The sequence below is a fragment of the Lathyrus oleraceus genome, chromosome 5 (genome assembly GCF_024323335.1).
Source record: "Lathyrus oleraceus cultivar Zhongwan6 chromosome 5, CAAS_Psat_ZW6_1.0, whole genome shotgun sequence".
Lineage (NCBI taxonomy): Eukaryota > Viridiplantae > Streptophyta > Magnoliopsida > Fabales > Fabaceae > Lathyrus > Lathyrus oleraceus.
In genome coordinates, this window is record NC_066583.1 from 329,914,914 (window position 1) to 329,936,716 (window position 21,803).

Genomic DNA, 21,803 nt, shown 5'->3' on the forward strand with positions numbered 1-21,803 from the left:
GTGAGAAAAAGTCATGATGATGATGAACACCAAGATCGCGCGATGAACATTCGATTTTCACTTCAGTTTTCGCGTTTGATCCGTGTTGCCTGTGTCGTGCGTTCAAATTCCTGTTTCCCGCCTCCGCTGGCCATTCGCGTGATGACACCTCCGTTAATGAAACGGAGCGTTTTGTCCACGCCTCTCCGTAATTACGAAAATGCCACGGCCTTCATTTTAATTCATTTTAGTTCTAAATATTTATTTCATTTCATCAATTAACTTGAAAAATTCACAAATGATTCATCCTTGATCCAAATTGAGTAAGGATTTTTGCATTCATTTCCAATTTCTCTCTAGTTTTTTTTAGGTATGATAGCAAAAGTTGTGCTTGGTTGATTTTTAATTTTGTCTAAGGCCTTTGATCATGTGTGCTTTGTGTATAGGTTTCACCATTTTGATTGTAAAATAATGATGCCTTATTGGAAATGCTTGAAATTTTATATGCATGATCTAGACTCTTTCCTGGTGATTGTGATGTATAGTTTGCTATTTTTGAGTTTCTGGATTAGGAGATATGATGTGATCTTCATGAGTGTGACAATGTATGTCACACTAGGATTTGTTCATGTTCTTGAATTTTGTTTCCATGCTTATGTTATGCCAATTACTCTGGAATTTTGCATGTGTTTACTTATGTATGTCTAGTTCGAGCAGGAGTTTTTGTAGGATTTGTTGATCAATTTCCTATTTGATTGGGATTTTATTTTGCTGTTTGGTCATTTTTGGATTTTTCTTGAGTGACCAACTTCCATGCCTTGTGAAATTCTCATGCCTTATCATATGAGGCTGAAATTTTGTGGATTGATTCTTAACATGCTTAACTTCATTTTGGCTTTGGAGTGACTCATTTATCTTATGTCATTTCTGATTTACACTTGCCTAAAGTTGATTCATGATTTGTGGCCTAGTTTGAACTCATTTTTTGCATACCATGACTTCCTGATTTTAATTTCCTTACTTCCCACTATCCAAATGCCATGAAATTTGATATGCTGCTCATTGAATGTGTCCTGTTTAAGCTTGAATTTTTTTGGAATTTATTGAGCTATTTTGATATTGGTTTGATTGTGATCATTCTGTTTGCTCCAATGTGATTCCAAAGTATATAGTTTGACATGTTTTGTGTATGAAATGGATTTGGTGTATAGTTTTGACATGGGACCAATTAGACTTTGTTCTTATTTGATAAATCTTGGTTTTGGTTAATTTTTACTTGCTGTTTTGAATTTTTCCCCTCCTTTTGACCCTAGGCTTGTCCTAGTGGTCTTACTTCTCACATTTGAGTTGTTTTTTCAGGTTAAAGAAGCAATTGCTTTAAGGAGTTTAATTCAAGTTGATTGAGTTTGGTTTAATTGATTGTGATGAACTAACTTGGTTTGTCTTGTAGGATGCTAACTCATTTGCTTTAAGTTTGTGCTTTGCGCATGTGATTGATTGTATTGTCTGTTGGTTCTTAACTTGTCTGTTTTGACTTTGTGATTAGTATGCTGATTATATTTGATTGATTTCAGGTACCATAGTCGCTTTAGTTCCTTTGAGAACTTGATATTGCTTTGTTTTGCTTAAGCATTGAGGTAGACTCTCTTGTCTCCATGTAGTCTGGAAGACCTGGCTTGTTATTTAGCCAGGCAACTGTCTGAAGTCCTCCTTAAGAGGCAATGTTTGTGATTGTTTAACTTTGTCCCCAAGCAGGTAAAGACCTCATATGAGGCAATTGGTAGACAAAAGAGATATGTAGCCTATCTCCTACTATTCTGTGAGTCACTCACCTTGCTCACACCACATGTGTTGATGCATAGTGAGTAAAAACCTAAGATCCATCGAGTCTAACTTGTGGAGAGAGTTCCATCTTTCTGAACTCCCACACCTTCTGATATTCAATGCTCTTCCTGACCAGGGATAAGAGTGATGAGGCACACCCCTCATATCCTTTCATCTGCTTCACCTTGGCTCTCAATGTCAAGGTTAAGAGCACCATTTGCCCTATTCCAGTTGACTTTTTAAGTCTAACCCTTTGATTGAGCCTAATTGTTTGGTTATAGTGAGTGCTAAATGACTTTGTTGATTGATTGCTTGTTGCATTTGTACATGTTTGCTTGCTTGCCTTTGTACACTTATCATCATTGATTGTTCATTATTGCATGGTCATCATTGCATATCTTGTGGTTTGTTTGGTTTACCCATTGAGGACAATTGTAAGACCATGTTCTTTGGCCATTGTTCCTAGGATTTGGAAGGGATAGAGTGTAAGACCATTTCATTTGGTCACTCATATCCTCTTTGCTTAAATGCTTGTTTGTTTGTTGTATGTGAGGGTACAATTATAAGTCCATGTTGTTGGCATTTGTATTCCTATGATCATCCTTTGGAGGTTGGTATAAGTCCAGATAGATTGGCGTCTGACATCCAAGTTTTGTTTTACCTTAGGAGATTGGTGTAAACCCATTTATTGGTCTCCGATATCCGCTTTTGCTTTGTGAGATTGGAGTAAGACCATTGATGGCATCCGGTATCATTGTTTTGTTTTAGGAGATTGGTGTAAACCCATTTATTGGTATCCGATATCCGCTTTTGTTTGTGAGATTGGTATAAGACCATTGATGGCATCCGGTATCACCTTGCCTTTATTTGCTTGCTTTGTTGCCTTATCCCTAAGGACACACTTGAATCATCTTCTATATGATCTCAAGAGGTGAACCTTTCTAAGAAGTTTTACATTCCATCATCCATACCCTCTTTGTCCTAAACCTTTTCACACTTTGCTTTCAAAAACTTTGACTTGTTGTGCAAACATTCTTATGTCTTTTCAAATTAGAAACTTGGACCATAAGTCCTTGACTTTTCAAACTTCACTTCTCATAACACTTCTTTGAATCGATCTTAATCATACCTGGACCATATTTTGTGAATAATCATAATCAATTAACTTCACCCATTCAATTGTTTTGGCTTTGTCCATTGTTAATATGTTTTCATGCATTAGCCTTAGGTTTCAATTACCATAGCGGTTGATGTAAATCTTACCTTATCCTTAGTGAGTTGATTGTAAGTCTTCCATACTTATTATAGGGTTAACCCCTCACTAGTATGTTGAAGCCGTCCTCGCATGGTGGATTGTTGATTCCGGTTGAGTTTTCTCCCATTGGTAATGAAAAGCCTTAGTGCTTGTGTTTTAAAATTGAACTCACTAATTTTTGGAAATCTTTTAGCCGAACTACGGCGTTTTGATCCTTACCTTTGATGGAAGGTACGTAGGCAACGGGTTCATCCGTTCGAACACAAAAATAATTAACTTGTACATTCTTTTCTCATCATCCCATTCATGTTTGCACAATATGTCAAAACCAATAAACATTTTTTATACAACAAGTGTGAAAAGGGCTCCCTAGGAGTACCTAGGACGTGATGGGTGCCTAACACCTTCCCATTGCGTAATTTACCCCTTACCCAGACTCTCTGATCTTTTTCATTAGTTTTCTACGTGCAAAACTTCTTAGGTTTTTGTTCGCTTTTTAACCAGTCCTTAGGATAAATAAAAGTGCGGTGGCGACTCGATTCATTGTATGCTTTGCTTATGGTTTAATCGATAAATCATATAGCGACGAATACACCGCTACAGAAAAGTGGCGACTCTGCTGGGGATAACATTAGACCTTCCCTGGTGGTATTGCCTACTTTTCACCCTTGTTGTATGATATTTGTTTATGTGTTATTTGACATATTTTTGTACAATTTGGGATAACTGTATTGATTGTAATGTTTGAATTGCTTGATATACAATTGTTGTTTGCTTTGGTGATCTCTGTGAGATGAGTTCTATACCCGAACTCGAGTGCACTCTAGGATAGGAGAATGGCGTAGTCTTGTTGACTGGTGTGGAGTATTCCTTAGCCAGTTGACTTGCGAGTCCATTCACTTGGTGGAGGTCATGTTGGATTGATAATGTCACACAAGTTATTTGTGGTTAGGCATTATTCGTTCAATCATGTGCCTTAGAAGCCAAGGACCTTAGTTTACCAAACCCATCTTGGCCTATTTTTAGGACGTAGTGCGGAGGTCGTTCAGATGTAAGATCTGATGCGATTGTTACGCGATACTACACTCATAAGAGTCTCTCTTGAGAATATTTTTGGAATACGAGTATTCGTTCCTCCGATAATATTCGAGAGATGGGACGATGATTATGGGAACCTCTGGTAGAACATGTCCGGTAGGTTTAAACCCTAGTACACTCCCTTTGGGTGGTTCTTAACCAGGACTCCATGCTCGTGACTTTCAGCAAACCCGTGATTCGTGGTTGAGTCGTTCAAACATCGTTAATATCAATGGAACTTGGGCGTTGATAAGGTGTAAACCATAATCCGCCAAAATGGATGATTGATATTAAGGATGTTAGAGCCGGTTCATGTACCGTTAATATCAATGGAACTTGGGTGTCGATAAGGTGAAAACCTAAATCCACCAAAATGGATGATTGATATTAGGGATACAATGAGCTTTCCCATGACCTTTGTTTGGTGTGACTTGCTTGATCCTTGAGTGTGATTGTTGCATTCATGCATTCATGCACTCATCTGCACTTCATGTCATCAGAAAAAAGAGAAAATTTTCAAGGAACTTAAAAGGGTTTATTTGCAAAATTTTCAGACATGGAAAGACCAAAAAGGCATACGAAGAAGTACAGCTTTAGACAGCCTGATGTGAAAGAGTTAAGGAATCTGACATCTTATGTATTAGATCCCTTGGGTTTCAAAGCTCTCTATGGGAAGCTTCTGCCTCTGTTGACTACTCAGGTTGATGAGGGGTTGATGAGCACTCTGGCTCAGTTTTACGATCCTCTGTATCACTGCTTCTCTTTCCCGGACTTCCAGCTGCTGCCTACCTTGGAGGAGTATTCTCACCTTATTGGGATCCCGATTCTGGATCAGGTGTCGTTCAGTGGCCTAGAGAGTATTCCGACCGCTCGACAGATTGCAGATTTGTTGCACATAGATGAAGCTTTGATTAAAGCTAATTTGACTACCAAAGGCGGAATTCAGGGTTTTCCTTCCGAGTTCCTCGTCGCTCAAGCTACCATCTATGGGAAGGCCATGAGTGAGGATGCCTTTGAGGCTTTATTTGTGCTGCTCATCTATGGGTTGGTCTTATTCCCCAACTTCGACAAATTTGTGGACATGAACGCCATTAGGATCTTCTCGGTTCTTAACCCCGTTCCGACTTTGTTGGGAGATGCCTATGTCTCTTTGCATCTGAGGAATGCAAAGGGTGGTGAAGTTATTGTCTGCTGTCTACCTCTGCTGTACAAGTGGTTTATTTCGCACTTGCCGCAGACCGTTGCTTTCAAGGAGAACAAGGGATGCCTACGGTGGTCTCAGAGGCTCATGTCTCTCACTAATGATGATATCTCTTGGTATGATCGCGTGTATGATACCGTCCAGATCATTGACTATTGTGGTGAATTCCCTAATGTGCCTCTTCTTGGTACATGTGGTGGGATCAGCTACAACCCTATTCTAGCACGACGTCAGCTTGGGTTCCCCCTAAAGGATAAACCTCATAACATTCTGTTAGAAGGTGTGTTCTTTCAGGAGGGTAAAGATCCCCAGAGCCTGAAAGCCAGATTCGTCCGCGCTTGGCGCAAAATCTGCAAGAAGAGTAGGAATGAGCTAGGTCCGAAGAATTGCATTGCTTTGGAGCCTTATACTTCCTGGGTCAGACAGAGAGCTGCCGTGTACTTGATGCCATATGATCATCCGAGACCTACACCGTTGGATGTGGCTGGGCCTTCAACCCTCCCTGCCCAACGTGTAGAGGAGTTGAGAGAAGAAGACCTTTCACGTGCTTGGATCCGTGAAAGAGAGGAATTGCTGCAGCAACTTAAGGAGAAGGACGCTCTGATTGAGTTCCTCGAGCATCGGGTAATCGACGATCCCAATGATACATGGACTTATCTGCTTCCTCAGTCTTCCAAATTCTGGAAGAGGAAGTATGATCGGCTTGCTAAGGAGAAAGCAGATATGGAAGTTGCCTATGAGAGAGAGATCAAGAAGCTGTGTGTTTCTCGTCTTCCATCATCCCGTGCTATTAGGGATCCATAGGATGTTATTTTCCTTTTCTCTTTGTAATTGAATCAAAAAGCTGTACTTCGCCTCGATTATATTGAATGAGATATTTCCATAATGATAATAAATGCTTTAAAAATTCAAAATTTGCAAATAATACCTTAAGGGTTCCTTGAAAATAAAACAAAGCATATGCACAAGCATTTCATGCATCATTTTGCATAAGCAGGTACCTTGTTTCTGGTCTTCTTGTGCTGACTCTGTGTTCTTCATTTATTTTGAAGACAAGCTGACTCACCGGTACTATACTCGAGCTAATTCTGCAAGAGTTATGGATCAGCTAGAGCAAGAGAACAGAGAATTGAAAGAAGAGGTCGCCAGACTTGGCGCTTTGATGGAGCAACTTCTTGCTGCTCAGAATCAACCTGCTCAACCGCCTGCAACTCCTGTTCAGAGGACAGTTATATCTGAGATTGTAGTTCCGGCCGTGCCAGCCGCCAGCGCTCATTTTGCGTCTCACGCCATGCCAGCCGGGTTCCCTTGGGGTATGCCTCCGGGTTTCATGCCGGATATCCCTGCTCCAACCTTTGCTCACATGCCGGCATCTAGCCCGATCCCTGTTGCTGCTCCTCCTGTCGTGCATACCATGCCGAGGGTAGACGACACCATCTATCATTCTGAGCCGTCTGAAGGCCCAGATGTCAATGAGAAGATGGACGCTATGAATGACCAATTCCTTGAGCTGAGGAAGGAATTGAAGACTCTTCAAGGTAAAGATTTGTTCGGCAAGTCTGCTGCCGAGCTATGCCTTGTTCCCGGTGTCAAGATTCCGATTAAATTCAAAGTGCCTGACTTTGAAAAATACAAAGGGAACACCTGTCCACTTGCTCACCTGGTCATGTACGCCAAGAAGATGTCAACCCAAACCGATAATGATCAGCTGTTGATTCATTATTTTCAAGACAGCCTGTCTGGCGCCGCGCTGAGATGGTATATGAGCTTGGATAGTGCTAATATCCGATCCTTCAACGACCTTGGCGAAGCCTTCGTCAAACAATACAAATATAACGTTGATATGGCGCCTGACCGAGATCACTCAGGTCTATGTCGCAGAAGGACAAGGAAACCTTCAAGGAGTACGCCCAGAGGTGGTGAGAGCTGGCTGCTCAAATTACTCCTCCGCTGGAAGAGAAAGAGATGACTAAGATCTTTTTGAAGACTCTTAGTTTTTTTTATTACGAGCGGATGGTCGCTAGTGCTCCCTCTGATTTCACCGAGATGGTGAATATGGGGATGAGGTTGGAAGAAGGTGTCCGTGAAGGACGTTTGGCGAAAGATGAAGGCTCTTCTAGCAAGCGGTATGGAGCATTTGCTAAGAAGAAGGATGGGGAAGCACATGCTGTGCAATCCCATGGCAAATCAAGGAAACCTCCTGTTCAGAGGAAACCCGCACGCCATGCCGGTCATCAGCACCAGGTGGCTCATATAGCACCTGTATTCAGAGATAATCAGCAGGCTCAGCATCAGCAACAATATCAACAACCTCAATATCAGCAACAGCAACGCCCACAGCAACAGGCTTACCAGCCTCGTGGAAGTACAACCAACCAAGCTAACTTGAATTATGATAGGAAGAAGATCAGCTTCGATCCGATTCCGATGTCATACGCAGAGCTTTATCCTTCCTTACTGGAAAGAAAATTGGTTTCTCCCAGGGATCCTCCTGCTATTCCTGCAAACCCACAATGGTGGTATAAGCCAGATCAGCATTGTGTGTATCACTCCGGAGCTCCGGGCCATAATATTGAAAATTGCTATCCACTCAAGACTAAGGTTCAAGACCTTATGAGGTGTGGAATTTTGAGCTTTGAAGATTCAGGCCCAAATGTCACTAAGAACCCATTGCCTTCGCACGGGAAATCTGTGAATATGGTCCAGGGATGCCCTGGGAAATACAAGGTCAAACATGTAAGTCATATTCGACAGTCGTTGGTGGAATTACATCATTTGCTGTGTCAGTACAGCCACATGGAGCATGACCACGACAAATGCCGCATCTGTTCGGTGAACCGCTTGGGTTGCAACCAGGTCCGCAGAGAATTGCAAGAGTTATTAGACGAAGGAACCATTGAGATTCTGCAGAATCGCAATGTCGATGAGGACGAACCGGAGGTTAATGTTATATCCCCCGTGTTCAAGTTACCCGAGCCTGTTGTTATTCGCTATGATAGCAGCAAGCCGAAGGCTTCTCCCCCCTTGGTGATTAAACCTGCAGGCCCCGTGCCTTATTCGTCTGACCGAGCTGTGTCGTTCAGATATAACCCTGTTGTTGTGCAAGATGGGAAGGAAGTTCCTTTGCCCTCAACTGCTGTAACCAACATCGCTGACGTAAGCGGGCTGACCCGGAGTGGTCGTGTTTTCTCTGCACCTGCCAAAGCCCCTGTTGCTTCTGAATCTGCTGAGCGTCCGGTGGGGACCGCTGTTAATATTCAGAATCCGGCACTTGATGTTGCCAGACCCTCCTCCTCTGTACAAAAGACTCCTGCTTCTTCAGTTGGCCTGAGTGGCATTGTGAATGAAGAATCTGATGAGATGCTGAAGCTCATCAAGAAGAGTGAGTACAATGTTGTAGACCAGCTTCTACAAACGCCATCCAAGATTTCCATTATATCCTTGTTGTTGCATTCAGAACCCCATAGGGAGGCTCTGCAGAAAGTATTGGATTTGGCGTACGTTGATCACGACGTCACGATTGATCAGTTTGACAATATAGTTGCAAACATCACTGCTTGCAACACTTTGAGTTTTAGTGACGTTGATCTCCCTGAGGAGGGAAGAGACCACAACATGGCTTTACACATATCTCTAAACTGCAAATCTGACGCTATGTCCAACGTGCTGGTGGACACTGGGTCATCCCTAAATGTATTTCCAAAATCCACACTCTCTAGATTGTCATATCATGGTCCTCCTATGAGGCAGAGTGGTGTTGTTGTGAAGGCGTTCAACGGATCGCGCAAAACTGTGATTGGGGAAGTTGATCTCCCAATCAAGATCGGACCAAGTGATTTCCAGGTTACCTTTCAGGTAATGGACATCCACCCATCTTATAGCTGTCTCTTAGGCAGACCATGGATTCACGAGGCTGGCACCGTGACATCCACCCTACACCAGAAGCTGAAATTTGTCAAGAACAAGAAACTGGTTGTGGTAGGGGGAGAAAAGGCTCTCCTGGTTAGCCACTTGTCTTCCTTCTCATATATTGACGCTGAGGATGAAGTTGGAACTCCGTTCCATGCTTTGTCTATTGATGAGCCGATTGAGAAGAAGTCTTCATCATTTGCTTCCTACCGTGATGCAAAGCTGTGCCATTGAATGTGGTGCAGTTGCTGGTTTAGGGAAGGTGATTGAGCTGGAAGACAATAGATCCCGGGCTGGCATTGGCTACTGTTCTGGGGCATATAATGAGCAAGGTCTGTTCACAAGTGGAGGATTCATCCATGATGATCAGCCTGAAGAGGAAGCTGCTGCTATCTTGGAAGAGGATGCAGAGAATATGAACAACTTCGTTATTCCTGGTGGTGTCTGCCACAATTGGGTCGCTGTAGATGTTCCTACAGTCATCCATAGATCAGAGTAATTGTTCACTTTGTTTAAAACCCTTCTCCCATGCCAAAAGGAGAAGTGATGACATTGTTGGAAAAGCATATATACAATGATATTTTCATTCAATTAATGCATTGTTAAACATTTGTTTTTCCATTGTTTTCACTTTTTGCTTTTTGCATGAAATCAGTGATCACAAAAAACCCATAAAACAAGAATAAAAGCAATCATTTTTCATCTGCATAATGGTTTGCTTGTTTAAATTCTAAAGCTTTTTCATTAACCAAAATCATTATACAGGTTGATCTTAAAACCCATTGAACATAATGATCCAACGCCATCTCCCAACTTTGAGTCCCCTGTATTCGAGGCAGAGGAAGATGATGTTGAAGAGATTCCTGATGAGATTACTCGTCTCCTTGAGCACGAGAAGAAGATCATTCAGCCACACCTTGAAGATCTGGAAACAGTCAACTTGGGGTCTGAGGATTGTGTTCGTATGGTGAAGATTGGGGCACTTCTTGAAGAGTCTGTCAAGAGAGATTTGATTGAGTTGCTACGAGAATATTCCGATATCTTCGCTTGGTCATATGAAGACATGTCGGGTCTAGATACAGATATTGTGCAACATTTCCTGCCTTTGAAGCCTGAGTGCGTGCCAGTGAAGCAGAAGCTCAGAAGAACTCATCCAGATATGGCAGTGAAGATCAAAGAGGAAGTTCAGAAGCAAATTGATGTGGGGTTTCTGGTGACTTCTACATATCCTCAATGGGTGGCCAATATTGTGCCTGTTCCTAAGAAGGATGGAAAAGTCCGTATGTGCGTTGATTACAGAGATTTGAATAAAGCTAGTCCGAAAGATGATTTTCCTCTACCACACATTGATATGTTGGTAGATAATACAGCTAAATTCAAAGTCTTTTCCTTTATGGACGGATTTTCCGGATATAATCAAATCAAAATGGCACCCGAAGATATGGAGAAGACAACATTCATCACACCTTGGGGAACATTCTGTTCTCGAGTGATGCCCTTCGGTCTGAAGAACGCCGGAGCCACGTATCAACGAGCTATGACTACCTTGTTCCATGATATGATGCACAAAGAGATAAAGGTCTACGTTGATGATATGATTGCTAAGTCCCGAATGGAAGTTGAGCATATTGAGCATTTGTTGAAGCTTTTTCAGCGTCTGAGGAAGTTCAGACTTCGCCTGAATCCGAACAAATGTACTTTTGGAGTCCGTTCCGGCAAGTTGTTGGGTTTTGTGGTAAGCGAGAAAGGTATTGAAGTTGATCCTGCAAAGGTCAAAGCAATACAAGAGATGCCTGCACCCAAAACTGAGAAGCAAGTCCGAGGTTTTCTTGGCCGCTTGAATTATATTTCCAGATTTATATCCCACATGACTGCCACATGTGCGCCGATATTCAAGCTCCTCCGGAAGGATCAGTCTCATGATTGGACCGAGGATTGCCAGAAAGCTTTCGACATTATCAAGGAATATCTTTCTGAACCTCCGATCTTATCTCCGCCTGTGGAAGGAAGACCTCTGATTATGTATCTGACTGTTCTTGAAGACTCGATGGGTTGCGTCCTCGGTCAACAAGATGAATCAGGGAAGAAAGAATCTGCTATATACTACCTCAGTAAGAAATTTATTGATTGTGAGTCTCGATACTCTATGCTTGAGAAGACGTGCTGTGCTTTAGCTTGGGCTGCTAAGCGTTTGCGCCAGTACATGATAAATCATACAACTTGGTTGATATCCAGAATGGATCCAATCAAGTATATCTTCGAGAAGCCTGCTTTAACTGGGAGGATTGCCCGTTGGCAGATGTTGTTGTCTGAGTATGATATTGAGTATCGAGCTCAGAAAGCTATCAAAGGTAGTATCTTGGCTGACCATCTAGCGCACCAGCCGATTGAAGATCATCAGTCTGTTCAGTATGACTTCCCTGATGAGGAGATTCTGTATTTGAAAATGAAAGATTGTGATGAGCCTACACTTGATGAAGGTCCAGAACCTGGTTACAGATGGACGATGGTGTTTGATGGCGCTGTAAATCAGTATGGAAATGGAATTGGGGCAGTAATCATTACTCCTCATGGCACGCATATTCCGCTTACAGCAAGGCTAACTTTCAAATGCACGAATAATATGGCTGATTATGAGGCCTGTATTATGGGACTTGAAGAATGTATTGATTTGAGAATCAAACATCTCGATGTATATAGTGATTCGGCCCTGGTGGTCAATCAGATCAAGGGTGAATGGGAGACGAATCAGCCAAGTCTCATTCCATACAAAGATTACGCAAGAAGGATTTCAACTTTCTTTACATAGGTTGACTTTCATCATATCCCTCGAGAGGATAATCGGATGGCAGATGCTCTTGCTACGCTTGCCTCAATGATTGTTGTCAAGTATTGGAATGAAGTTCCCAATATTGCCGTGATGCGCTTGGATAGACCAGCTCACGTATTTGCAGTCGAAGAAGTAAATGATGACAAGCCTTGGTATTTTGATATCAAGAATTTCCTCCAGAACCAGGTCTACCCGCCTGGGGCATCTGTGAAAGATAGGAAAACCTTAAGAAGGTTGTCAGGCAGTTTCTACCTCAGTGGTGAAGTGCTGTATAAGAGAAATTTTGACATGGTTTTGCTCAGATGCGTGGATAGACACGAAGCAAACCTGTTGATGACTGAGGTCCATGAGGGTTCATTTGGTACTCATTCCAATGGACATGCCATGGCTAGAAAGATGTTGAGAGCAGGCTACTATTGGCTGACAATGGAGTCTGACTGCTGCAAATATGTGCAGAAATGCCACAAGTGTCAAATTTATGCGGATAAGATTCATATTCCTCCGACACTCCTGAATGTGATTTCATCACCATGGCCTTTCTCTATGTGGGGAATCGACATGATTGGCGTGATTGAACCAAAAGCGTCCAACGGACACAGGTTTATTCTCGTAGCAATTGACTACTTCACCAAATGGGTTGAGGCCGCTTCGTATACGAATGTGACCAGACAGGTGGTTGTGAAGTTTATCAAGAACCAGCTGATTTGCCGTTATGGTGTGCCAGAGAGGATCATTATCGATAATGGATCTAATATGAATAATAAGATGATGGATGAGTTGTGCGCTGAATTCAAGATTGCACACCATAATTCCTCTCCCTACAGACCTAAGATGAATGGGGCTGTTGAGGCTGCTAATAAGAATATCAAGAAGATTATCCAGAAGATGACAGTTACGTACAAAGATTGGCATGAGATGCTGCCATTTGCTTTACATGGATATCGTACATCTATACGCACTTCAACAGGGGCAACCCCTTTCTCTCTTGTTTACGGCATGGAAGTTGTTCTCCCAGTAGAGGTGGAGATCCCATCAATGCGAGTCTTGATGGAAGCCAAGTTGACTGATGCTGAATGGATTCAGAGTCGTTATGACCAACTGAATTTGATTGAAGAGAAGCGATTAACTGCCATGTGCCATGGTCAGTTATATCAGCAGAGAATGAAGAAAGCATTCGATAAGAAGGTCAAGCCTCGTGTGTTCCGAGAAGGTGACCTCGTGCTCAAGAAAGTCTTGTCTTTCGTGCCCGATTCCAGGGGCAAGTGGACTCCAAATTATGAGGGTCCATATGTTGTTAAGAGAGCCTTTTCAGGCGGAGCTTTGATGCTTACAACAATGGATGGGGAGGATTTCACTCGTCCTGTGAATTCAGATGCAGTCAAGAAATACTTTGCCTAAAAAAAAAGGTATATGCAAATGAAAAACAGAATAGCTCGCTAAGTTGAAAACCCGAAAGGGCGGCTTAGGCAAAAATGAGCGTCTCGGTGGAGAACCCGCAAGGGTAATCCAGGCAAAAATTAGAGACTTGAAAAAAGTATATTTGCATCCCGCTAGATTGAGTACCTCACCCTGGGGCAATCTAGGCAAAAATTAGGGATTCGGCAAGTAACTGCACCCTGACAAGACTTTCTGTCCCGCAGTCGTCTTTCGTCAGAGGGATTCTCGATTCGTCATCAACCGAAGCTTCGGATACATCGAGATTCAAATTGGTAGAGAAAGGATCATTATGTTCAATGTAGCCCTCTTCCAATATATATCACTGATTTCAAATTTGTACAGATCTATGGAGTCTTGCCATTTGCAGGCTACCATTCCATCAAATAAATTTGAGCTCTTATCCAATTATTTGCACTCTTATTTGTTTCAATTCAACAAATGTTTTGCATGTTTTAATTAATGAAATGTCATTGTTTTAAACAAATAAATTTTTTCAAATTGTTGTTTTAAACAAAGTGAATATTCACAATGATGAAAGGATACTCAGGAATGTCTCAGTGCTCTCCCGAGGGTGGTATGATTCCCAACAGGTAAGACAGTTTGTTCATATTCCTGGCATTTGATTGTATCCTCTTTCTCCCGCTTTGTTGTTGGGGTTGTTTCCCAAGCAGAGATGTTGTTGAAGACTCAGTTTCTTCTCCAGCAGTAACCTTCCCAGCATGGTTGTTCTCATTGTGGTAGATTCAGTGGTTGGTGGATTGATATCCCGGTACCTTACCGCTTTCCTCAGCATTTGTCGCAAGCAGAGCTGTTGATGGGGTTGTTCCCCAGTATAGTCGCAAGCAGAGATGTTGTTGAAGACTTCGCGTTCTTCTCCAGCAGTAGTCTCTCCCCAGAGCAGTCGCCAGCGGAGTTGTTGTGTCTCTCCTCAGCATGGTTGCTTTCCATTTTTCCCAGCTTAGTCTGCAGAATGGTTGTTGTGGCAGTTTCTGCCTGTTGAAAGTTATCTCAATCCCCAGTAAGGTCGGTTGATGGCTCTAGCATCCCAAAGATTAGAATGATTTCCTGATTACTTTTGATCCTCAGTAGAGTGGCTATTTGCAGAATCTACTTGTGTGATCCGTCAGATGTATGTTCTCCCCGAGTAGAGTGGCTTGTTGTAGAATCTACTTGTGTGGTGCTTTCTCCTTCAGTGGTTTGTGCTCCGAAAGGACAGATGACAGTGTTCCCCAGTAGAGTTGCTTGTGCAGTTAGATTCTACTCGGATGATTCTCCTGCAGTGGGTTGTTCCCCGGGGTTGTTTGGAGTTGCTTTTGCAGCAGTTCATGGTTGTGCCATAAACTCTTGTTTCTCAGTTGATGCTGATCCCCTGCAGATGTCCTCAGGATTCTCCTGATCCCCTGCAATACCCGCAGATCTTTGCTTTACAGCACGTGGATCTCTAAAAGATTGGCTTTCTAGTTGGTTTTTCCCCTGGAAGTATAGTACCGGGCGTTTGATTCCTGGGCCTGTTGTGTTAGGATTGTCTGTTTTGTTAGCATTCATCAAACATAAATCACGCATATTCATGCATAATCATAAAACATTCAGATATTCATGTTGCATTGTTTTCCATATATCTTTTGTTTGTTGTCTCCTGCTTTGGGTGATATAGATCTCTCCTATAGATCTTCCCAAGCAGATGTCGGGTGGTTAAATCTCTGCATATAGAGTCAGCCCCGTAAGCAGAAAGTGTCTGTATTTTCCTTCTGCAGTTCCCCACTGAGATTATCCTCGTGGATGGCGGTTTCTTCCATTTCCTCCCAACACATATATTGGGATGGATTTTCCTATTGAGTTATATCCTCATAGGACGTGTTTTGATTCAGTCTGTCTTTTCGGATCAATCCCGAATCGGCATTGTGTCAGCTATTTCTTGTGCTTCCCTGTGGAAGAAATGAATGGTTTGCCCAGTATCCGGCATCAATTCATTTATCTCCAGCGGAGTTTTGTTTGGCCTCTACCCAGTAACCGGTAGTTGTAAGTCCTATGTCCTTGCTTCTTGGCGGAATTTATGGTTATATACCTTTTATTCCTCAGCAAGAGTTGTTGGTCTTCTACCCAGTAGTCGGTAGTCGTAAATCCTATTTGCCTGCTCTCCAGCAGTTCGTGGTTTGTTATAAACCCTATTTTGTTTCCCGTGCGGATTTGTGATTCATTCCATCCCCACGCGGAGTTGTTGGTCTTCTACCCAGTATTCGGTAGATGTAAACCCTAATTTATGGTTATTCCCACCAGAGTATGGCTACTACCCCGTATTCGGTAGTTGTAAGTCCTATCTTTTTTCCCCTAGCCGAAGTAACCTTTGTGGTTCGCTCTGGTTGATGGTGGATTTTCTGTTGTTGTGGTTTTTATCCCAAATAGAGTTTACGTTTCCCGGTGGTATAAGTTGAATAAGTGCTCAGTATTTGGCCTTCATTCACCCGATCCCTAGGGGAGTTTGTGGTCTTCTACCCCGTATTCGGTAGTTATAAATCCCATGTTGTTTTGTTCTCCCCAGTGGAGTTTGTGCCTTGTGGTACAGTTGGATAATTGCCGGATGCTTGCAATTTTATCCTAGCTGAGTCGTTGGTTTCTACCCAGTAGTCGGTAGTGTTAACCTCTTGTTTCCTCAGCTAGATTTTTGGTATTCTACCCCGTATCCGGTAGTTGTAAACCCTAATTTCTCCTTTTGCAGAGTTAACCCTGTGGTTCATCCTAACCGATGACGGTTACTCTTTGTGGTTATCTTCATTCGTTGTTCGATGTTGATATTCCTCTTTGCTTGTGGATAATTGCCGGATGCTAGCAATTTATCCCCAGCAAGTTGTCTTCTGGATCATTGCCGTATGCTCGCAATGTTATCCCTTTTGAAGTCGCCAATGGGTCTTTTCACCGTTTGCTAGTGGTTTGTTCCCTGGATCATTGATCTTTTATCAATGTATCCCCAGCCAGTCCCTGTGAATAATTACCGGATGCTTGCAATTCATTCTCAGCGGATCGCCTTTCATTTACCCGTTTTCTCGGTAATGATTGTTGCTTCTTTGATTGGTCATCATTATATGCCTGGTTGGTATCCCGATGCCTTTCTTTTCGGTCGATTTATCCTTTGCTAACCCGGTCACCGGTTGTGGATAATCTTCCATGCGAGTGTGTTATCCATGTTCTGACGGTAATGGATAATATATCTCATGCACTCTTCAGTCGAAGCCTTTTGTGTTTCCCTAGTCGAGTAAGATTCGTTATTCCCTTTGCGGAGTCGAATATTTGTTGTTTGGATAATTGCCGGATGCTTGCAATTTATCCTCTTTGAGTTGTCTTTCGTTTACCCGGATGCTTGGTATCGATTGTCTCTCCTTTGGTTAGTCACCTATTATATACTTCGGCATCTCTGGTGTCTCTTCCATTTGAGTATATTATTCACGGTCTGCCGGTAATGAATAATATGTCTCCTGCGCTCTTTGGTTGGAATCCTTTGTTGATCTTCCCCAGCTGAGCAAGATTCGTATTCTTTGTAGAATCGAATATCCATCCTTTAACCAGTTTGTGTTTTGGATGATGAGTGTTTTGGCATGTATACCAATCCACGTTTTCGGTAGATCACCTATTATATACTTCGGTATCCCTGGTGTTTCTTATCATGCGAGTGTATTATCTACGGTCCGCCGGTAATAGATAATATATCTCATGCGAGTATTCTATCCACGTTCTGACGGTAATGGATATTGTATCTCATGCACTCTTTGGGTTTGTGTCCCCAGTTGAGTAAGATTCGTTTTTCCTGTTGTGGATTCGAATGTCCATCCTGTAAGTCGATTTGCTTTTTCAAGCCCTCCTTTCGGATGATGAGTGTCTTGGCATATATACCAATTCACGTCTTTGGTAGGTCACCTATTATATACCCCGGTATCTCTGGTGTCTCTTCCTTTTCGAGTATATTATTCACGGTCTGCCGGTAATGAATAATATGTCTCATGCACTCTTGGGTCAATCTGTTGATTGTTTTCTCCGCAGAGTAAGATTCATATTCCTTGTGGAATTGAATATCCATCCTATAAACGAGTCTGCTTTCCTAAATTCCTTTCGGATGATGAGTGTCTTGGCATATATACCAATTCACGTCTTTGGTAAGTCACCTATTATATACCTTGCTATCCTTGGTGTTCCTTCCTTTCTGCTCCCTATTATGACCTTGGTCCCCTGTGGAGTCAGATTTGCCTGAGTTGGTGTACCTTTTTCAGGTCTTTCTCAGATGTTTGGATTGATTGATATCTCTCACCCTTATACCGGTCTTAGATATTCATTCTTCCTGAGTTTGTTGCCCTTATACCGGTAACATTTCATCCTTGGCTTCCCCTGGAGAGTCTTTTTCTAGATTTCCCCAGCGGATTTGTGTTGTTGTATTGGCGTTCTCCCCAGTACGTGCATTGTGCGAGTCAGCTTGAGTCATTCCAATGGATGTGTTTCCTTTGGAATCGATTCTTATCCCCAGTGTGAGTCCTTTGCTTCCCCAGTGAGGTCTCCAGTCTGATTTCTGGTATCCCCTAATCAGAGTCGTGTCTTGCACATGTTATGTCAGTTTTGTTTTCCCCAACTCGGAGTCGTGTCCTGCTCACGCATTCTTTTTCTTTACTATCCCCCAATAAGAATCCCCATGAGAGTCCTGTTAGAGTCTTTGTTCCTGGTGAGTGTATTACTCCGATGGATCATCTTTTCTGCTGTGTGCATCATATCCCCGCAGAGTTTGTGTCTTTTGCATGCGTACATTTGCATCATGAGGTCTCTTAGGGACCAAAATTTGTCTCATTACTGTTATTTAAGCCCATTCTACCGTGTCGAGATGAAGATTTCTAAACTTCACTTCTCCGGCTAGAATGACCTTAAATAGGGGCATCTGTAAGACCCCAATTTTTGCCCTAAGATCCCTCATGGCATCATATCATATCATTCATAGCCTCAAGGATCTTTGTGCATCTTTGCTTGCCTTCTTGTGGATGGGTACCTTGTGAGTGTGGTTCTTGATCATGAAGCATGTATTGCATTTGTATATCATTGCTTTTCATTTGTTTACTAACCCAAAAGTACAAAGATATTGTCATCTAACTTTGTTACTTGCAGATGAAGCAAACTAGGTCAAAACAGCCAAATCAGTCATTGTACAATGGATGGTGGCCATTCTTGAAGAATTTGGGCACCATGATCATTCATAAGAGATTCATATGAGTTATGGTATCATCTGGAGTCAAGATCTCAAGAGAAAGAGGCTTGAAGTTCATCAAAGCATGGCTCAGTCAACCAAAACCCTAGCAAAGTCAACTATGGTCAACTGTGCATTTAATCAGGGATTGGAAGGTGTGAGATGGTTGGAAAGGTCTCATTCATATCCATACAAGCCTCAATTAACATGTCAAACATCCACAGTGAAGGATTTGAGGTCAGACAAAAAGTTTCCCAAAATAGTAATGATCTGTAATTTTCACCTGCCCAAAATGGAAAGTCATTATCCTCAAACTTACATGTCCAAGCAAGCTTCAAATCAAATTTTGTCCAACATGAAAGTTGAAGATCTTGCTCTTGCCTTTCCAAAAAGTCCAAGAACACTCATTTCTCATTTATGGTTAGCAAGTTATGATCAAATCATTTTCAAGGATTTTTGAATTTCAAAGTGGCATAACTTACAAACCATTTGGCCAAATTGGGTGATTCTTTTTTGAGCAAATCCCATTTGACATGTACTATCATAATGCATCATCACATTTCATCAAAAACCTTCACATAAAAAGGTCATTTTTCAAGTGAACCAATTAAAATTTGGTGGGAAAAATAGTGATTTTCAAAAATACATGGGATTTTCATGCCAAACCAATTCAATTCACTTCTAAACATGATTTGTGACTTGCTTCAAAGGAGAATTGACTGTTCCATTGGTTCTAAGTGCAAAAGGGCAATTTGGCCAAAATGCATAACATGTGCAACTTGCTAATCACTTCCAATTGGTGCTAATCATGATTAAGGCATTGGATTAACAAGACTATAAGAGCCTAATCATAACAGAAATTCCAGATCCACATTCACAATCTCAGATCAAACTCACAAATTTCTCAAATTCTCTCAATTCTCTCAATTTTCACTCACACTTTTTTTCAATTGTTCATCAAGAATTCTTCACTCTTTATGCTGTATCTTGTGTCGTTCATCATTAACAGGTGGAATTGAAGAACTGTTTGAAGCTAATTGTGGAAGAATCGTACAGAATCCCAACTGTTGCAACCTTGAGCATCAATGGCATTTTGAGATTTCTCCTTCATCAATCATTTCTGAGCTGAACAATCACTGGCATTCATCTTCTACAACATAATAGGCGATCTGTTTTGACAATTCCAAGCCAAATTCATACGGATTCCGCAGTAGCTTCATCATAAGGTAAGAATTCAACTCCTTCGATTCTTGAAATTGATATGTGGCTTAGGTAGATCGTGGAACATAGAGTAGACTGCAGCTTGAATCATGAATTTTCGTTGAGTATTGAATGAGATATCTTGATCTGAACATTTGAATATGAAACTTTCTTGGATCGATCCGTGAAGCATGATTAGATTTAAGTTAATTGCTTGTTAGATTAGGGATCCACATGATGAGACGTTTCGATTGGTATATGGCATGATAGTTTTTGTGAGAAAAAGTCATGATGATGTTGAACACCAAGATCGCGCGATGAACATTCGATTTTCACTTCAGTTTTCGCGTTTGATCCGTGTTGCCTGTGCCGTGCGTTCAAATTCCTGTTTCCCGCCTCCGCTGGCCATTCGCGTGATGACACCTCCGTTAATGAAACGGAGCGTTTTGTCCACGCCTCTCCGTAATTACGAAAATGCCACGGCCTTCATTTTAATTCATTTTAGTTCTAAATATTTATTTCATTTCATCAATTAACTTCAAAAATTCACAAATGATTCATCCTTGATCCAAATTGAGTAAGGATTTTTTCATTCATTTCCAATTTCTCTCTAGTTTTTTTTAGGTATGATAGCAAAAGTTGTGCTTGGTTGATTTTTAATTTTGTCTAAGGCCTTTGATCATGTGTGCTTTGTGTATAGGTTTCACCATTTTGATTGTAAAATAATGATGCCTTATTGGAAATGCTTGAAATTTTATATGCATGATCTAGACTCTTTCCTGGTGATTTTGATGTATAGTTTGCTATTTTTGAGTTTCTGGATTAGGAGATATGATGTGATCTTCATGAGTGTGACAATGTATGTCACACTAGGATTTGTTCATGTTCTTGAATTTTGTTTCCATGCTTATGTTATGCCAATTACTCTGAAATTTTGCATGTGTTTACTTATGTATGTCTAGTTTGAGCAGGAGTTTTTGTAGGATTTGTTGATCAATTTCCTATTTGATTGGGATTTTATTTTGCTGTTTGGTCATTTTTGGATTTTTCTTGAGTGATCAACTTCCATGCCTTGTGAAATTCTCATGCCTTATTATATGAGGCTGAAATTTTTTGGATTGATTCTTAACATGCTTAACTTCATTTTGGCTTTGGAGTGACTCATTTATCTTATGTCATTTCTGATTTACACTTGCCTAAAGTTGATTCATGATTTGTGGCCTAGTTTGAACTCATTTTTTGCATACCATGACTTCCTGATTTTAATTTCCTTACTTCCCACTATCCAAATGCCATGAAATTTGATATGCTGCTCATTGAATGTGTCCTTTTTAAGCTTGGATTTTTCTGGAATTTATTGAGCTATTTTGATATTGGTTTGATTGTGATCATTCTGTTTGCTCCAATGTGATTCCAAAGTATATAGTTTGACATGTTTTGTGTATGAAATGGATTTGGTGTATAGTTTTGACATGGGACCAATTAGATTTTGTTCTTATTTGATCAATCTTGGTTTTGTTTAATTTTTACTTGCTGTTTTGAATTTTTCCCCTCCTTTTGACCCTAGGCTTGTCCTAGTGGTCTTACTTCTCACATTTGAGTTGTTTTTTCAGGTTAAAGAAGCAATTGCTTTAAGGAATTTAATTCAAGTTGATTGAGTTTGGTTTAATTGATTGTGATGAACTAAATTGGTTTGTCTTGTAGGATGCTAACTCATTTGCTTTAAGTTTGTGCTTTGCACATGTGATTGATTGTATTGTCTGTTGGTTCTTAACTTGTCTGTTTTGACTTTGTGATTAGTATGCTGATTATATTTGATTGATTTCAGGTACCATAGTCGCTTTAGTTCCTTTGAGAACTTGCTATTGCTTTGCTT